This window comes from Lissotriton helveticus, chromosome 3_1 (assembly GCF_964261635.1).
Source record: "Lissotriton helveticus chromosome 3_1, aLisHel1.1, whole genome shotgun sequence".
NCBI lineage: Eukaryota > Metazoa > Chordata > Amphibia > Caudata > Salamandridae > Lissotriton > Lissotriton helveticus.
This window is the reverse complement of record NC_136061.1, coordinates 674,121,110-674,139,749: the sequence shown is the minus strand read 5'-3', so window position 1 is coordinate 674,139,749 and position 18,640 is coordinate 674,121,110. Positions and strand designations below refer to the sequence as shown.

The 18,640-nt window shown below is 44.5% G+C and overlaps 1 pseudogene across 1 annotated transcript in view; it reads right to left on the bottom strand.

Moving 5' to 3' along the window:
* LOC144822858 (uncharacterized) overlaps positions 1–18,640 on the bottom strand; it is a 114,941-nt pseudogene that overhangs the window by 61,206 nt on the left and 35,095 nt on the right. The window contains exons 3-4 of the transcript XR_013608710.1: positions 14,765–14,875; positions 10,637–10,753 (exon numbers count right to left, since the gene is read on the bottom strand). The product of XR_013608710.1 is annotated as an uncharacterized LOC144822858 (transcript). The remainder of the gene's footprint in view (positions 1–10,636; positions 10,754–14,764; positions 14,876–18,640) is intronic.

Here is an 18,640-nt window from a genome sequence, read left to right as displayed (position 1 = left end):
TTGGTGTTTTTATGACTATGCACTTTTATAGTCCTTGAGGCCGAAATAAAGTTATCGAATGGAATGGACGAATTATTAGAAAAATGCTGTAGCAAAACAAAAAATAATTATTGAAGCACAAATTGTGCTCTATGAGAACCAGGCTGGGTTATGACCAGAGCTGGAAAGGGCTATGTACTGGAGACTTTGACTGACAGCCTAAGTGCAACAAGTGAATCAGGTGGTATCTGTGCAATAATCATCTTACACTCATCTACAGCATTTCACCCCAGTAACAATAAAATTATCCATGATATCTAAATGATGTTGGTCTCATTGACAAGAAAGGGGTGTACCTCGGAAGGCGATCTTACAAATCTGACAGATCTACAGCTAACCTCAACCTCTTATGGAGATTCCTGCTCGTAGGTGTTTTTTGAAGGTACCTAAAAACCTACGTGTATGTTTGACTGGTGATTAAGATCTTTGGAAGCCTGATTGCGGTCGTGTGCAAACGATCATCCGTCATTCCCATTAAAGGTGTTTCCTTTCCCCACGGATAATATTACACCTCCTAAGTCAATTACTTTGTGAGGCCACTTTCACGGTTGCACTTTCTCTTTCTAGAACCAAAAACGTAAACTTTCCCATTGAACTGCTCCTTCAAAACCTAATCACAGTGGCTTCTTCCTCAGATCTAATCTCCAATGTCAACTCACAACTAGGTGCACAGGACTACTTCACATTAAAAGGCAAAATTTACATGCACACCCTTGTAAACAAGCATCTGGAAACCAGAAGTTAGCCTGCACTGAAGCACTCTCAAGAACCTGCAGACACCATATGATGCAATCTCAGACAATAAACATTATGGTGAAAAACTTGGCTCCAAGAAGATCTTACAAAACGAAACATTGTTAGCTCCATTAGTAGAAACCTTGTATAATCAGCTAATAAATAACAACTACTCATTTGCCATCCATGATAATTCACATGTAAGGAGAGCTGTCTTCAAAGCTGCAACACCTGATTGAGACAGCCAAATTCCACATCATTTCAAGACGTGGAAAGCAAACAATAGGTTCTTCATACCAAAACTAACAATCCTGCCAGCATACTGACATCAGTTGTACACATTCACAGTACTGCTGATCCAGTCTTCACACCTCACCACACTGGACAGCTTTCAACTCACTAACTCTTAGAGGCCTCCAAAAACTGCCCATGCCACCTCATGCATAATCATAATCATCCCTCTTCAACCATGAAACCCTCGCTGGAGACAGCCACACATCTCCTTAACACAGCAAATGGTTTTCTTTTATCACAAGTAAGAAAATTGGACAGATTCTACCACTTCTACTGAAATTAAAAGATGACCCCTTTGGTTATCGCCAGTTGACTAATCTATCATTCATAGGCAAGTTAATCAAAAAGCAGTTCTAGATTAAGTTAATTACAACAAAAATCTATGTTTTAAGATACCATTCTTGTTAGTGGCAGCAGCAACTTCTTACTCTTGGTCCTCTAGATATGGAGAGCGACTTTGTCTTCAATCAGTAGGGAATGCCGGTGGGCGAGTGCAGGAGTTGCAAGGCCTAAAATAAAACAAGCATTTGCAATGCAATAGGTCTCGCATTTGTGAGAGTTTAAGCTATTGGCATTGTAAATGACAATGCCCTTTAGTTATGTTTTAAACACCAACACGCAAATAAAAGGCATTGCCATTTACAATGCCAATAGCTCAAACTCTCACAACTACGAGACCTATTGCATTGCAAATGCTTGTTTTAAAAAAAACAAATCTCAAACGGATCAAAGGTTACTAAAAATGCAGCAACACCCGTTACCATGCATTGGAAGGCTCTTTGCATATGTCAACTGACTATTGCTGCATTTAGATCTTAAACTGCTTCTGATGAAGAAGCTATTTTGCCCAGACAGCTTTAACATGTGAAAGAGACAAAAGAAAGCAGTAATACTGTAGTCAGATGTGTTGCACGATTGGTCTTTTCTTGACATATAATTTAATCAATCCTGCCTCATAATTCTCCCAATCAATCACGTGGGAGGCTTGAGTCCATAAGTGCAGTGAGCTCCAAGGCAGTAAGAGGTTATGTTTGGAAATAGTAATGTTCTGGGGTCGAGCATACATACATAGGGCTTAGACAGATGAACCCTCTCATGTTGTGGGATATACTGGTCGGCGCCAATGGCGCATGATGGGCACTGCAATACAGAGGCTGCTAGGCGTGGGAAACCAGAGGTTATACCTGGAAGCAATCTTAAATAGTGCCTGATTAGAATAGTCTTCCCGAGGGACAACGACTACCGCAATAAATGAACTGTTCCATAACAGTCAACTGGCTATTTAGAATTGTTCCTATATGAAGAGCGACGAGTTTTTGCAGCGCTGTAAAAACAGGCACCCGCCAAAGCCAGAAACGACGACTCGCCACTGTCAACACGACCCATCCTGTGGCTAGGATTAAAGCAGCAAGGTGCTGAGGCCTCCCGGTCCTCTCCAAGTCACCCAGGGCACCCTAGTCTGGCACAAACCGGGTACCAGGTGGAAAGTCGGAGCCCCGATCTCTGGTGCTCCCCTGCTGGCACTCACCGAGGGGGGCCATGGATGCTGTGCAGGAGGGTGGCTATGTGAGGGAAAGACTGGGTCTAAGAGCAGAACTGCAAGGGGTTCTTTCCTGCAGCAGACGTTAACCTATCGTGCGCCCATTGTCCCTTACAACTGTGTAAAAATAGAATGCACTGATGCTCATCCTGGTGCATAAAGTGTCTTAGCAAGGACAGTAAAATGAATCACTTAAACTCCGGCATAAACTGAGCTGGATTTAAAAAGTGTGTGTAATGCCGTGCACAGCATAAAGCACGCAGGGGTGGCTCTAGGCTCATGGCGGCCCTGGGCAGGGAGCGTAGGTAGGGGGCCCGGAAGAGGGGGTCTGGGTGGGGCGGAGCGCGGAGGCCAGTGAAGAGGGGGGGTCAGGGTGTTTGGAAGTGGAACAGAGCCGGAGGACGCCAAATCCCTGCCCGGGGCCGCCACGCAAATATGTATCCATCCTCAGAGGATTATTATATTAAGGATATATTTTGGTGTGGTGGCCCCTGGGGTTTGGTGGCCCTGTGCAGGTGCACAGCTTGCACATGCCTAAGGCCGCTCCTGAAGCACGTCACTGGGCTGTACAGGGTAAGCATTGCTAGTAGTAATAAAGACAGCAGCAATAGACCCTTAATAGACTATAATATGCTTCATTCAATAACTTATAAAAACCCAATTACTTTATTTGATCAATATAAAACTAATTGCGCTTTCAGTCATAGGTTTTCTAAGCTACACTTTTCTGCAAGTGCCAGCGTTGCTTCATTTAGCTTCCCACGTCATGGACCAAAATACCTGTGGTTGGAAGGATTAATCTAACACACCGGGAAGGGGGCTTTGGTTATGATGAAACACAAGCCTTTGCACCAATATATTTGGTGAAGGAAACCGAACCAGGAGTATAAACCAACGAGCGAGGTCTGCTCAGGACCGGCGGCACTCGCACATCTGCTGCGGGTGCCCGTTTTGAGGGGGAAGGGCAGAGCAGGTGGACTCTCTGCTTGTGCAGAGGAGCACACCGCTAGTTCTAGTGAACAAGGGGTGAAGCAAAGCTCGACAAGACGTACCAATCCCCTCGTGTATAAAAACCAACGTTAACTTTTGGATTGTAACCAGTGCTCATTTAAAGCGGTTAATTTCGCAGTAAAGAAACCAGCACACAAAAAAGTAAATCCATGACGTTTGTTTGTTACTTGCTGAATTGTGCCGTACGGTTGGTTATCAGATTATAAAATCTCCATCCCCAATCCATCAACGAAAACTTCCATCTGGGTGTCACCAAGAGCAGAAGCAAAGACTGAAAACAAACGATTGCAGGAGATGGTGATTGGTCCTGCCTTTAAGGAGCAGAGGACAGTCTAACAGCCGCACGGTTCTCAGAAGAAACGTTTTCAAATGAGTGCCCTTCGTTAGGCCGCATCTAAGATAACAAAAAAAAAACATATGTTTATTTCTGATGCAAATGAAGCATTGGCCTACCCGTTACATGCCAGCAGGACATAAAACACCCTGCCACTCCAGCAAATAACTCGCTCAACTTTCACACGTCCATGTGTGAAGAGCTCAGCAGCCCTGATTCGTTTATTTATATTCGAGAATTCAGAGTTTGCTGTAAGACGTTAAAAAAGACGTCATAATAAAGCAAGTAAAACAAAAAGAGCAGATGCAAGTCTTGGCCGTGGAAAGTCCGGGTTCTTGAAGGGGAGGGAGGGAAAGTGCGCGGTGCGTGCGCTATGCCGCCGGTTTCTCTGCTGAAGGGAGACCGGAGGTGGCACGCGCATCTCACTCTGCTGTGACTCTCACTCTGCTGTCTCTCTCACTCTGCTGTCACTCTCACTCTGCTGTCACTCTCACTCTGCGGTCACGCTCACTCTGCGGTCACGCTCACTCTGCTGTCACGCTCACTCTGCTGTCACGCTCACTCTGCTGTCCCTCTCCCTGAGATATACAGCGATGTCACACTCACACACTAATCTTTCCCTCGCACACACACACTCCCTCAGGCATACCCAGCTGCCTCTCTCCGTTACCCATACAGAAACGGAGGCTTCTGTCTCTCTCCCTCACACACACTTTTCCTTTTGTGAAGCGCTATGACACCTTCGGGTAAAGTCCGCTATAAAAACGCATAAAATAAATACATAAAATAAATAAACGCTGCTGTATATCCCCCAGACAGACACACCTGCCTCACGCACACTGCTGTTTCCGACGGTCTGTGGCTGCGCCAGGCACGGACTGCCAGTCATGTGACCTGCTGTATGTGGCGCGGAGTCACACGGGCAAACCCTCCAGGACGGTGACACCCGGGGTCGGACTGGAACAATAAATAGACGTGGCACCTAAATAAACGCGGACCATGCAAGTGTTACAATACACGTTCCTAATGGAGAATTAAAAAGTTTTAAAAAATGCATATGAAATGCAATAACGGTAGCGAGTGGCCATGCAGCACTTTGCAGCTGCTTCCTACTTAAACTAGCGAGACCTAACAAGGCAGCGAGACGCGAAGCTTCAGAGAAGAAACTTCGTCTCAACGGCCGTAATGCAGGCTACCATGTCCGGAGGGGCTGTTCCGAAAACGGACAGGACGGCAACGGAAAACCCTCCTTTCTAATGGGAAGCCAGCGTTTACCATGAACGCTGACGCTACCCAATAGAAAGGAGGGGCGGGGCTTAGGCTCCCTTTTTGTTTACAAGATCTCTCCGAGGGCAGGGCAGCTTTGCTGCCACACCCACGCGAGACCTAAAAAAAAGAACCGGTGTTCACATTCCTGCAATGTTGATGCAGATGCTACAAACTCTGCTTTGTGTTGATAAACGGAGCTGAAGTTAACAAAACAAAAGCAAAAGCACCACTCCACCCCTCTCTAGACTGCAGTCCTTACGTATTCCAGAGATGTCAAGGTTATACCAGCTGTGACCCACAAGTCAGCAGGTCATCAAGTAAAAATATGACCTTGTCACTTCATACACTGCCCAATACATCAGAGTTGTGAAAAATATTTTAAGAGCTCCCCTAGTAAAGGGAAATCACTTACCAAGAAAAAGTGCAGACATTTTGTTTGATATCAAAAGAACAAGGGGAAAACAGACATTTAGTAACATCTCCACTAACCACAGGCTAAATGAAGCAGGTCTATTCAATATATTTAAAGTATATATGTATACTTTAAGCAAGTGCACCAAACAACAATTTTGTTGCAATTAATAATATGGCCACTCAACTCCATACCGTTAATTTACCGTCCATGGAATTAAGTCCTGTTAGAATTCGAACTTATGACTAGTTGGTCCCATGCAGATGCCCCGGATGCATAACCCACTGATCTTTCTTTCCATGACTAGAACTAGTGTCTTGCAGGATCTGTGCACTGGCCTATTTTACAAGGATTTGAACTTCCAACCTGCTGGTAACACTCAGTTCTGCACAGAAGGACCATTATTATGGTTACTAAAATTCAAAATTGTTGTAACAAGTTTATTTGAACAAGGTTCCTGCAAAAGTTAAACTTCTTTTCCCTGGAGTAGGGTTATACTCTTGAATTTTTGTGAAACAAGGCGGTCCAATTGGCACTGCAGATTAGTGAAGTGTTGAGCTGCACTGTCAGTTCTGGTGTCTGAGAACTCGGTGGGCTGGGTAGCACATGGAAGCACAAGAAACTACGTCATGCGGGCTGAGATGGGCAGATAATTGGCTTGCTGGAGCTAGTGAGGGGATCATACGGATACAAATGAAACTGAGGAGGGGTTGTAGATCTCTGATGCACTAAGTGAGCAAATATGGGAGCAGTGAAGCTCTCCTCAGTTGGGTGATAGTAAATGTAAATTGTAAATTGATACTTGTATAGCGCACTACTCACCCGCAAGGGTCTCAAGGCGCTTGTACGAATACCGCTGTGGAACCCATCCTGGCTTTCCCTGTGAGGTGTCCACTCCTGGGAACCCCCAAGGTGGAGGCCAGGCATCCTTAGCGTTGTGGGGGCCGTTGTGGAGATTAAGCAAGCTATTGCCCAGAGTTGCAGAGTGGGACTCCATGATTGGAATAGGCACCGAGGCGAGAATTATCAGGTCCGTGGAATTTTGAGCCCAAGACCCGCCGAGGCGGGGAATTGAACCCTGGTCCCGGGCTAGACCTCTGCATCAGGGTCTGCCGCTCTAACCATTGAGTCATAAACAGTAGAGGAGCTTTGAGGGGGAGGTTGAGTGTTTGTGAGAGTTTCCTGAGTGAATGCAAGGGGCAGCTAAGAACTTCTCAGAGTAGGTAAGGACCCCTCAAGGGGGTTAATGATCACTTTGGACCGGACCAGAAGAGGCAACCTCGGATGGCCTGAGTGCATACTGAAGTATCTAAATATCATATTTGATGTGCTGTGTTAGACTTTAGCCCTAAACAAATCACTTGGATTTCAACAAGCTATGTATGCAGTAGTAGTCATGAAACACTTAAAATATTTTCTAGGGTTTGTCATTTTGAGGAAGGAGGCATAGATTGTTTTCTATAAGGTGGCTCTAAAGACTAAAGTCAAAATTCCCCTGCCCTGAGGTACACCTACCTGACCGTTTGAAAAGTTGGCCCAACTGGAGGACAAAGGGGGTGTTAAAGGCTCTGTCTTGAAAACTGTGTTCCACTGTTGAAGCACAGCAAGATTGCATCAATCTACTCCCTGAACCACCCATCCCATATCCTGGTCAGATGTCAACATGTCCATCAATCCACACGTTTAGAAAATAATACCATCTGCTGCAACACCAAAAACCAGCGGGCTTCGCCCCCACAATACATACATTTTTGTCCAGGCATAGTTATGTTCGCAGGTCTCAGCAAATAGCAAAGAAATACCCCAACAACCTCAGAATTCCAACATCCATTCAAACATACATATTGTCTCAGAAAGGCATTGGCCAGAAATGGTGTCTTATTATTAACGTATATATCTTTTTATTGCAACTTCGTAAAAGTCCAACATCATGACATTCCTTCCAGTTGAACAAACAAGATTTCTTAAACATCACTATTGCAAGTCTCAAAATACTGAAATCTTCAAATTAAAACATCATTCACCTTTACGAAGGTACAATAAAAAGATATATATGTGAACGATAAGACAAGTTCTGGCCATGCATTTCTGAGACAATATGTATGTTTGAACGGATGTTGGAATTCAGAAGTTGCCAGGGTATTTCTTTGCTATTTTTAGTCTTTTAACTGCCCTAGGAACCGCATCAAAGCAGGAGGTCCCTTTTAGCTTATTTGCAAGTCTCTGAAAGCCATAAAACCCTAGATTTTCCTGGATCTTCACTTTTCACAAAAGCCCAGGGTCGAAGTGTTACATGGCTGCTTACTGACCTCAGAACCGAATACTGCGGCTGATGATAAGCCTACTCATACAAGAGGGTTATTATTTGTACTGGGATACATTGTGTTATGCCGGGCGGCAGGTATTTGTTGTTCCCCACAGATTCCTGAACTTTCCCTTACAGAAATGTCAGATTTTTCTGTGATTTCATATAAAGTTTGATGTTCTCGCAGCAGTTTGGCTATGGCAAAGTAGCAGGTTGCAGGCAAGCCACATCACCCTGAACTCCTTGAGGTCTCTAGTTTTCAGAAATGTCTGGGACTGTTAGGTTTCTTTGGGTGCTGCCAGCATCTAGTCCAAAATAAAGAGGCAACAACCACCACAAAAGTCGCCTTGGCCAAACTCCGTTTCCCTATTGCACATAATCATAATATTGGGCCTCTTCCGTCCTGTGTGTAGACCGACCTATACAGTTGGGGTACCATGCTTATCAGACAAAAGTGCAGAAATGCAGAATGGCAGGATATTTGTTACTATCAAATACATTTCTCTATACTTTTGGCTTCAAATTACAAGTCAATGTGCACAAAACATATATTTTTAAAAAACACATTCAAAGGCATTTGGCTCTATGAGTAAACAAAACCTTTAAGTGATTTAACCTCCAACTCTAAATTCACTCTTGGGTAAATTTCAAAATACATAACTTTCCATTATACACAATTTTTATTCACCATTTTTTCTTTAGGTAGTGATGCATGATAGTTGCACATGGAAAAACATTACAAGCAATAGTTCAGTTTTTGGCTGTAGGTATTGAAGGACTTTGGGCAATGTCTTAACCCATATATGTTCATGACTGCAAGAGTCTGGTGAACATAACAGTATATTACTTTTATACTTTGGCCTTCAGAGCAAAAGTTCACAGATGAAAACCATGGTGCCCGTTTCTCTTTTTCCTTATTTACTTTCACTGGTTTTCGATTTCAGCATTCTCATGCCTCTTTCTGTTACAAATTGCAAGCATGTAGAAACTTCATTTTTTCACTCTTTTTGTTGATGCCATTTTGAGGGGAAAAAACTATTTTATTTTCCATATTTGGTAAAAAGACAAACGTTTACCACATTATGGCTATTACTTAACCCCTCCAAGGGAAATCACGAACTCCAGACACCTTTACAATACTCAACATTATTGAAAAAAGACTGATGTACATTTAGACTGGATATCACTTTGGAAAAAGGTTATGTAGGAATAACCACAAACTGGTCTAAATTAAAAAAAGAAAGGGCTCAGCACCTCTGGGGGAGAGGGACCCTCAGCACTTATGCACTTTAAGTCAAAGTAAAACTAATCAATTGCACTCTCAATTTCAACAAACTTGTAACTCTTCTTGAATACAATTGTTATTACACAATTTATTATCCGAGGTTCTAATTAATAGGTGATGTTCTTCTAGGTGCACTGCTGCCATATAATTACCATCACAAATTGTTTTACTTAATAGTATTTTATCTCGTCTTCAATCGTAACAGTGCAAGCAGTCAAGTCACAAGAGAGGGTTTTCAGTAGGTAGGAGGTTGTGGCACTCAACTGTATTTGCGTGTGTGTGAATAAGATTGTAAATGACGTTAAGTATGGGTGTGGTGCTAGCCAGGTAGGGGAGACCCCTGTAACCCCTATGTATGTGTGTGCAAATCCCACAGCACTATCGTACAACCAAATCCAGGGCACTCACAGATGGGAGTAATTAGAACAATTCACTACATGTAAGTCCATAATAAAAGTCCGTTAAAGAAATTCGCAGAGGAGTTGTCTCAAGTCTCTTTTAATTTCCTTTAAGTTGACAATCATAGAGCAACCGTACGACACGTGTTTCGTCAGGGTTGGATGGATCCCTGACTCTTCAGGGCTGAGCTAGTGTAAGCAACGTAGTGTAAACGAAATGCCGGTGATAATTCCAACCTGGCACGTCTGTAATGACGGGTATATATGGCAACACCAAATCTGTGGGGATATCTGTGCTGGTGTGAACAGGGTGGTGTAATCGAAATGCCGGGGATAATTCCAACCCGGCACGTCTGTAATGTCGGGTGAATATGGCGACGCCAAGTTTGTAGTGATATCTGGATCCACGGGTGCGGGATACGTATATGGCCACAGTAACGCACATGTATGCGTATTCAAAGTTAAAGGTTTGGGTACAAAGTGAACCGGAATCCCCGGCAATCACGTCAGATACACGTGAGTGAGGGAAGTGTTATAACGCCGACACTGATATGTCTGCGTGTGTGGATAAGTACGTGGAACATCCTCCGTGCCTCGCCTCACAGAAAATGGTAATGCCCCATTACTATACGTATCCCGCACCCGTGGATCCAGATATCACTGTTCACACCAGCACAGATTTCCCCACAGATTTGGCGTTGCCATATATACCCGTCATTACAGACGTGCCGGGTTGGAATTATCACTGGCATTTCATTTACACTACGTTGCATACACTAGCATAGCCCTGAAGAGTAAGGGTTCCATCCAACCCTGACGAAACACGTGTCGGCTGGTTGCTCTATGATTGTCAACTTAAAGGAAAATAAAAGAAACTAGAGACAACTCCTCTGCAAACTTCTTTAATGGACTTTTATTATGGACTTACATGTAGTGAATTGTTCTAAGTACTCCCATCTGTGAGTGCCCGGGATTTGGCTGTATAACAGTGTAAGCAACTCGCCAATTTCTCACCTGTGTTGATGCAATCATTTCTTTCTTGTACAGGTACTTCTCGCAGATTTCTTAGATGTACATTTTCGTTTTGGTTTGTTCCATATATTGCATCCGGATTGGTAGCTGTATCACCTGCTATAGAAAGAAATGAGGTCAAAAGATAGTGTTTCACATGCCACGCGTTTATGCTGCGTTTAACTCCAGACACTCAAGTAATTACATTTTGTTTCCATTTGAACGTCTTAACTTTTTTTTTTGCATTAATAGGAGCAATCCTATGTCGACCTTTTAGATTTGTGCTATGGTAGAAGTAGTGGGGTGAATAAAGTATATTAAATGAGTGTGTAGAATTTAGTGCCAGTTAAGTGCAAAAGACATATGGATAATACAAATAGCACTAAAAAGCAAACAACAGACACCACCCCACAAAATAACGTTAATACTCAGTTATCATGTTTGGTTCTGAGTGCTGTCACAAAAGTGTCTCCGAGTCCTGTGTGAAAACACATCCGGATCCAATAACCTGCCTCCCAAATAGGTGGATAAACAGCAGCTACCAGTGGTGGCCACCACAACATGCAGGTTGGGGGGGCAAGGGGTGGGGGGTAGGACGGGGAAGGAAACATAATAATTTTTTAAAAGCATCTTATCCCCGTAGCCTCCGACGGCTGCCTCAGAGCTCTCCCAGCAGTCTCTGGGAAGGCAGAGGCTGCTCAGCCTATCCAGACATTGCACTGGAGGTATTTTAATCCCTCCTGGTTGCCACCCTGTCCACTTTTGGCCCCGTCCACCAGGATTGGATCGTTTACTGGTGGCGTGACACTCTCTTCTTCATTAGTCGGTACACACTTTTTTCTTCTCATTCGGCTTTCGCAAAGTCAGACGCGTGTATATTTTCGCATCGCACTTTCACTTCAAGTGAAAACGTGATGCGAAAATAAATACGAGGCCTTTTATTTCTATTCTTCTTTCGTTCAAATTTCTTTGTGTTCGAATTCTATTAACACGGTACAGAGGTAAACAAATTTTTTTCCTAATCTCTTTACGCTTAATCCGAATGAAACATTTTTTTATAGTACCTATGTTGTGTAAGTGAGAGCACCCGTTTATTTATTTATTTTTGTTTTCGTGTGTGCATCTTTGCGTATTCACCTTTATGTTTTGCTTAGTGCGTACCTTTGTTTTTAGTGGCTTCATGCCTTAACGCGGGCGAGGGCTGCAATGAATACGGGCGCCCTCCCACCTCCTCCCATGTCCTGCACGCCCCTCTCACTCTCCGTTGTGGCTAGTGCTCCCGTCCCCGTTTTCATTTACTGAACAGCATAAACAATGCAAGTCAGACTTTAATGCTGCACTGCCGCTGAGAAAACTGCTCGAGTTCCTTTAGTAGTATGCCTCCGTGGATTAAAGCATGTTTTAACTAGATTCAAAATATTATCAGGTAAAAGGTACCTACAGTCTCAACGCTCTTTTTTATGGAAGTTAATTTTCAAACTTTGTTCAACCAGATTCCTGGTATGTCCTTAAGTGAGTATTCCAGCAAGTCTAAAATGCCATCATCTTCTGTGTTCCGCTGTCGCGGCTTCAGTGGTTGTGCTTGTGTCCCGCTGCTCAGCCTCTCTGACGCTCCTCTCCCAAGCTGTACTTTATAGCACTCTGTTTCAACAGTTGCTGCAAAGCGGCGTTCTGCCACCTTTCCCGGTGCTTTTTATTTTTTTAAGTTTTATATAGCGCTAGCTAGACCCGTAGGTATCAGAGCGCTTTACATACATACTGTGAAAAACATAAGGGCCTTACATTACATAGAAGGCTGGCAGTAAGTAAGCAAACCAAGGATAAAGAATACAGCATGAAAAATAGATAACAGCGCAATGGAGGGGGAGAGAAACAATAAAAAGAAAAAGGTGATTAGCATAGTTCGTACACCAACAATTCTTCAATGGGAGTCAACTCGGATATTGAAGTCTAGGTTAGTTGACGTTGGTCAGGAAAGTATTTGTTAAGGATATGGAGTTTCAGGTCCCTTTTGAAGCAGGAGAAGGAAGGGTTGCATCTGAGGACTCCAGGGAGGGCATTCCATATCCTGGGAGCGTTGCCAGAAAACGATCGGTATTGGGTGGTTTTCTTTTTCATTTTCGACGGAATGAGAAGGAGTGAGTTGGAGCTTCTCGTGTTCTGGATTGACCTGCTCTTATCAGTTTGTTGTTCAGGTAGTTAGGGGCCGGAGAGTGGAGGGTTTTGTGTGTGATGCAGGCCAACTTGTAAATACATCTCCCTTCCATGGGAAGCCATTTGAGGGAGTTTAAAGCTGGAGTGATGTGTTCAAATCTTTTTACTCCAGATACAAGTCGAGCGGCCATGTTCAGCACTGCCCTTAGAGGGGCTAGGTGAGCTTTTGGAGTCACTGTAAGGATGTCGTTCGCGTAGTCAATTTTAGAGAGAACCAGGGATTGAACTACTGTCTTGAGGTCATCATGGAGAAGAAAAGGTTTCAAATTCTTGAGGTGTTTTAGAGAGATAAGAGCACTTTTTGCTGAGTTTTTGATGTGGGCCTCCATTGAAAAGTTCTTGTCAAGGGTGATGCCTAGAGACTTAACTGAGTCGGATAGGACGAGGGGGCAGTTTAGGGCAACCAGATTCTTGAGCCACTCTTAGACAGGACAATGGTTGCTTTCTTTTCCCTTTGGGACCTCTGCTAACATCTGACCTAAAGGCAGAATAACGGCGACGATTGGGTGGACCTGTGCAGCTGTCAGAGCACATAAAGGCCTATACTGAGATATATTGAATTCTAGGCACTACATAGGTAGACCTGTGCAGCTCTCAGAGCACTTACAGGACTTCCGAGATATATGGGATTCTAGGCACTACATGGGTAAACCTGTGCAGCTCTAAGAGCACAAAGAGGCCTTCCGAGATACAGCTGTGGATCCAGTTGCGGCGCATTCCGGCATTACAAATGCAAATGTAGTTTACATAGCGAGGAGCTTGTACAGGGTGGTGTGCTGTAAGCGAGGGGGCTTGCGCAAGGTGGTGAGTTGTCAGTGAGGTGCTTGCAGGGGGTGAAGTGCTGTCAGTGTACAGTGAGGGGCTTGATCATACTGATGTGCTGTCATTGAAACAGTTGAACGGGGTGGTGTGCAGTCAGAGAGGGGCCTGCAGTGGGTGATGTGCTGTCAGTGAAGGGCTTGCACAGGGTGGAGTAATGTCCGTGAGGGACTTGCACATGGTGTTGTGCTGTCAGTGGGGTGCTGGCACAGGACCCTACAATGCTCACCTGGCATGAGCAGTGTGAGGGTGCACAAGATGTGTCTGCTGTCACTGCAGTCCAGAAACAAGCATTAAAAATGCAATAGGTCTCACCTTTCTTTAAGTTAAAGCCATTTGCTTTGCTATAGAATACCATTAGCAAAGCAAATGGCTTTAACTTAATCAAAGGCGGGACCTATTGCATTTTCAATGCTTGTATTTTTGTGTGACTGACTCTGATGAGTGAGGTGACGCTTCCCCGCCATTGCAGAGGAGCCGCCCCTGGCAGCTACAGACACCAGAGGGGAAAAAGACAAAAACAGAAAGCACAGGCACGTTTGACGCACAATGGAAAACAAGAGATGGAAATAGACAAAAGGGAAGAGACCAGGGTTACATTTTAGAAAGAGAAAATGCTGAGAATCAACTAAACAGACAGAAAAAAAGGTGAATACCTGTACAACTCGCCTGATTTTATTAGTTACTTGTGGCCGGTTATCCCTGGGAGCTAAGTGTCTTGGATGCCATTGATGTTCCAATGGTTGTTGCTGTTTGGCCTTGGGAGGAGCCATCGTGTCTCTGACATTTTAGATAAATCGGAATTGTAAAGCTATTGAGTTCAAATCACTCAATGTTAGTACGGAAGGATCCATAGATTCAATTCAATAGAAGAACAATCCCCTAATTGTATCCTCACTGAACCTTCAACTCATATCCCAATGTACATACATTTTTCTTGACTGAAGCCAACTTGAGATATCAGATTGTTTGAGGCAAGAAAATTGCATCACCAACATTCCGGTTTTAAAGGTAGTTGTTGTGACATAGTATTTGTGCGTAGTTTACAACTTAGTTACTGTTTGATCACCAGAAAAGCAAGGTAAACATCTCCCTTACTTGAGGAACAATTTGTTCCATCCCATCTTTGGATGGCAGTTTGGTCCATGCTGCACAGATCTTCTTTGTCTTTGGCTCGCAATGAAAAGACTGAGGCAGCAATAAGAGGACCTGTTATTGAAAGAAACAAAAGCAAAACATTAATCTACTGCTCCTTCTACGATAAACCAACCTATCAGAGAGCTAGCATCAAACTAAGGACCTGATTTATTTTCTGGCGGGTGGCCTGGAGATGGAGTACAGTACTCTGTCAATTTGACGGAGGTGCCCTCTACCAAATTTAGAAATGCCCACCAAGCTGGCAGTCATTTCTAAACCATTGGCCGGAACTGCAGTCACAACGGTTCCCATCGTTGCTGTTTACAGTTTGGTGCACCGCTCCATCAGCATGATGGAGCTGTGCACCATACTGTTTCCCGAAGTGGGATTTTCTTTTTGAAAATAAAAATAAAATGCTTCCCATGGGAGCCATCTCCCATGGCGAGGGGAGCATTTTAGCAGTTCTCACCGCCTCTTACAGCAAGCACTTTACTGGTGGTGACTGGCAGTGAAAACAGGATCTTTAATTCTGCCCATGTAATTTAGGTGGACGGAATTAAAGGTCTGCCTCAGATGGCCCTTACTCCATAGGGCCTTTGGAGGGGTTTAAGCACTGGCGGAGACAGGGTAGTGTCTGCCGTTATTAAATTTAAGGTCCGTCGCATATAAATCTGGCGGCGGACCACAGTCTTGGCGGTATAAATACTCAGTAGTCGTTGCAAAGGAGAATCTATACCGCCATGATTAAAATCAGACCCCAAATGTGGAATGACAGAGCACAACTTCCAAGCAGATCGTTTGATACTATCCAGAGACACAGGGCAGTGAAACTATATGCACTGGTGAATGGACAGAAACAAAAAAAAATTTCACGTGGGACAAATATAGGCTGCAAGCCAACAGTAGCACTGTAATATATGTAGAGAAACATGCACGAGTTCCTAGCCAAGGCTAAGAAAAAATAAGATTAAATACATCTCAAAAATAGCAAATGACAAATCTCAAAACTAGCAATGTGTTGTAATGTACCTTTTACTCAATGCACTCTCCCTATAGAAGTTCTCTCCTTGCTGCTCAGCCTATGATGGTGTTTGGATTGGAAGAGTGAGTCAGTTGGTGTGGATGGGCTGAGCAGTGGAGAGCCTGCTCCTGGTGGGGCACTTTAAAGGATCTAACTTACATCTGGTCACCTGTAACTATGAAGAGACCTTAAGAATAAAGCAGAGATCCTGTTCAACATCACCTGGTCTACGCCTCTTTCATCATTGTAACACAATGTCATCCCATCAGAAGCAACAAAGAACAAGAAACAGTGATCAATATGGTTTTCAGGGTGTGAAATTGTATTAGACGTCACAAGTAAAATAAAAGATGTTACAAGCCAGAAGCTGGTAAAAGGTGTGAAATTACTCTTAGGAACATTTTTAGAGCCATTAATTTTTTACATCTGATAATTTACATTTCCTTAACTTTATCTTACAAATGGTACAGAAATATAACAGAAAAAAGGTTAGTTTGTATTCAGTACCATGCTTGGCTTTATTGCCTAGTTTTCAGCTCGCAAAATGTGACCTATTCCCACTAAAGAGGAACTAAGTGAAGTTTCATCCCATGGTAGAATGCATTAGCAATTCATCCAAAAACTAATTTTAGCGCGACCATGCTAAAAGGACAATTGTCATCAATCTACCAAGCTAAAATGTATATTTATTTCAGAAGCTTACAGGATTATTTAGCTATTACAGGATTACCTATTTGAAAGGTAAAGATAATTTGTTTGCTTTTGTATGAAATGCACATTGTAAATCATTTCGCTTCTAACAATTCAGTAGCCTAAAGTGTGACCTGCTGGAAAGAGAAAGCAAACTTCAGTGTATCTGCCATACTAATTACCTACAATGGAAAGTATGACCCTTTTAAGAACATTTATAAAGATGCAAAACAGACATTTTGCAGGAAGTAACCATAACGTAAGAAGTGTGTGGCATGCAAGACTGTTTGGTCCAACCAACAGCCTTGTGCCCAGGAAGAGGCAGAAAGCCCACCAATTCCACGTTAGCATATTCAATACACAACTGCAAATGCCAACACAGTGCATCTTGAAAACTACAGTTCTTACAGAAGACCATCCTAAAGTAGATGTCGCTGTCGTAAAGTACAATATTCTCATTCAACCTCTGGCCTCCTATGAGAACTGCAAGTCTTTGCCTTCAGAATGGCCTTGGCCACTGTGGGTAAAGAGGCTACACATGCAGGATATCCACTTTTTGAACATTGAGCCAATGAGTGCCAAAGGGTTGCTATAGATGTACTTAAGAACCAAACAATGGCGTGATGGAGCTAGCCCTGTGTTTTTAGCTCACAATTTCTCCGGCAACACTTCTAATCATATATTTTTTGATGATCAGCAACAACTCACATACAAAGATATGCAAGGTACGAAGACCGTAGTCAGAACCACTTTTGTTAGCTCTGATAAAGAGAGTTGATTTGGTCTCCTCTCCTGTCCCTCAAGTTCTCTAAATGACACTGTAGACTATCTTGCCCGTCCACTGCTGATACGTTTTTAACATCCATCCCACAAGTCTCTGCCATCTCAGAAAGCAGGAACTACTGTACCTCTGCTGATGGCACAAGTAAGTATTTCTAGGGTGCTCTGTTGTAAGTGAGAAGATAACAATAAATCATAGCATTTATAAAGCGCACTACTTAAACCGTGAGGGTCTCAAGATGCTGGGGGGAGGGGGAAGCCGCTACTGCTCGAAAAGCCAGGTCTTGGAGTCTTCTGAAGGACAGCAGGTCTTGGGTTTGCTGTAGGTGGATGGGGAGGGTGTTCCCGGTCTTGGCGGCGAGGTGGGAGAACGATCTGCAACCGGAGGTCGCTCTTTGGATGCGAAGGACTGTGGCGAGGGCGAGGTCGGCGCTGGCGGGTGGGGATGAAGAAGCTGAGTTGTTTGTTGAGGTACGCTGGTCCGGTGTTGTGGAGTGCCTTGTGTGCGTGGGTGAGGAGTTTAAAGGTTATCCTCTTGTTGACAGGGAGCCAGTGCAGGTCTCTCAGGTGGGGTGTGATGTGGCTGCGGCGAGGGATGTCGAGGGTCAGGCGTGCAGAGGCGTTCTGGATGCGTTGAAGCCGTTTCAGGAGTTTGTCCGAGGCTCCTGCGCAGAGGGCGTTTCCGTAGTCCAACCTGCTGCTGACGAGGGCCTGGGTGACCGTTCTTCTCGTTTCCATGGGGATCCACTTGTAGATCCTGCTGAGCATGCGGAGGGTGTCGAAGCAGGAGGAAGAGACGGCGTTGACCAGCTTAGTCATGGAGAGTGTGGAGTCGAGGATGACCCCTAGGTTGAGTGCGTGATCGGTGGGTGTTGGAGCTATTCCCAGTGCGGTCGGCCACCAGGAGTTGTCCCAGGGGGCCAAGGGGGTGGGACCGAAGATCAGGACCTCCGTCTTGTCTGAGTTCAGCTTCAGCCGGCTGTTCCTCATCCATTCGGCGACGACCCTCATTCATCCGTGGAGGTTGGTTTTGGCGGTGTGGGGGTCCCTGGTGAGGGAGAGGCTCAGCTGGGTGTCATTGGCGTAGGAGATGATTTTGAGGTCGTGCAGTCAGACGACGTGGGCGAGTGGTGCCAAGTAGATGTTAAACTGCGTTGGACTGAGGGATGAGCCCTGGGGCACGCCGCAGATGATCTCGGTGGCTTCGGAGCAGAAGGGGGGGGGGAGGCAGACGCTCTGTGTTCTGCCAGAGAGGAAGGAGGTGGTCCAGTCTAGGGCCTTCTCTTGGATCCTGGCGTCGTGGAGGCATGTGCGTAGTGTGCGGTGGCAGACCGGGTCAAAGGCGG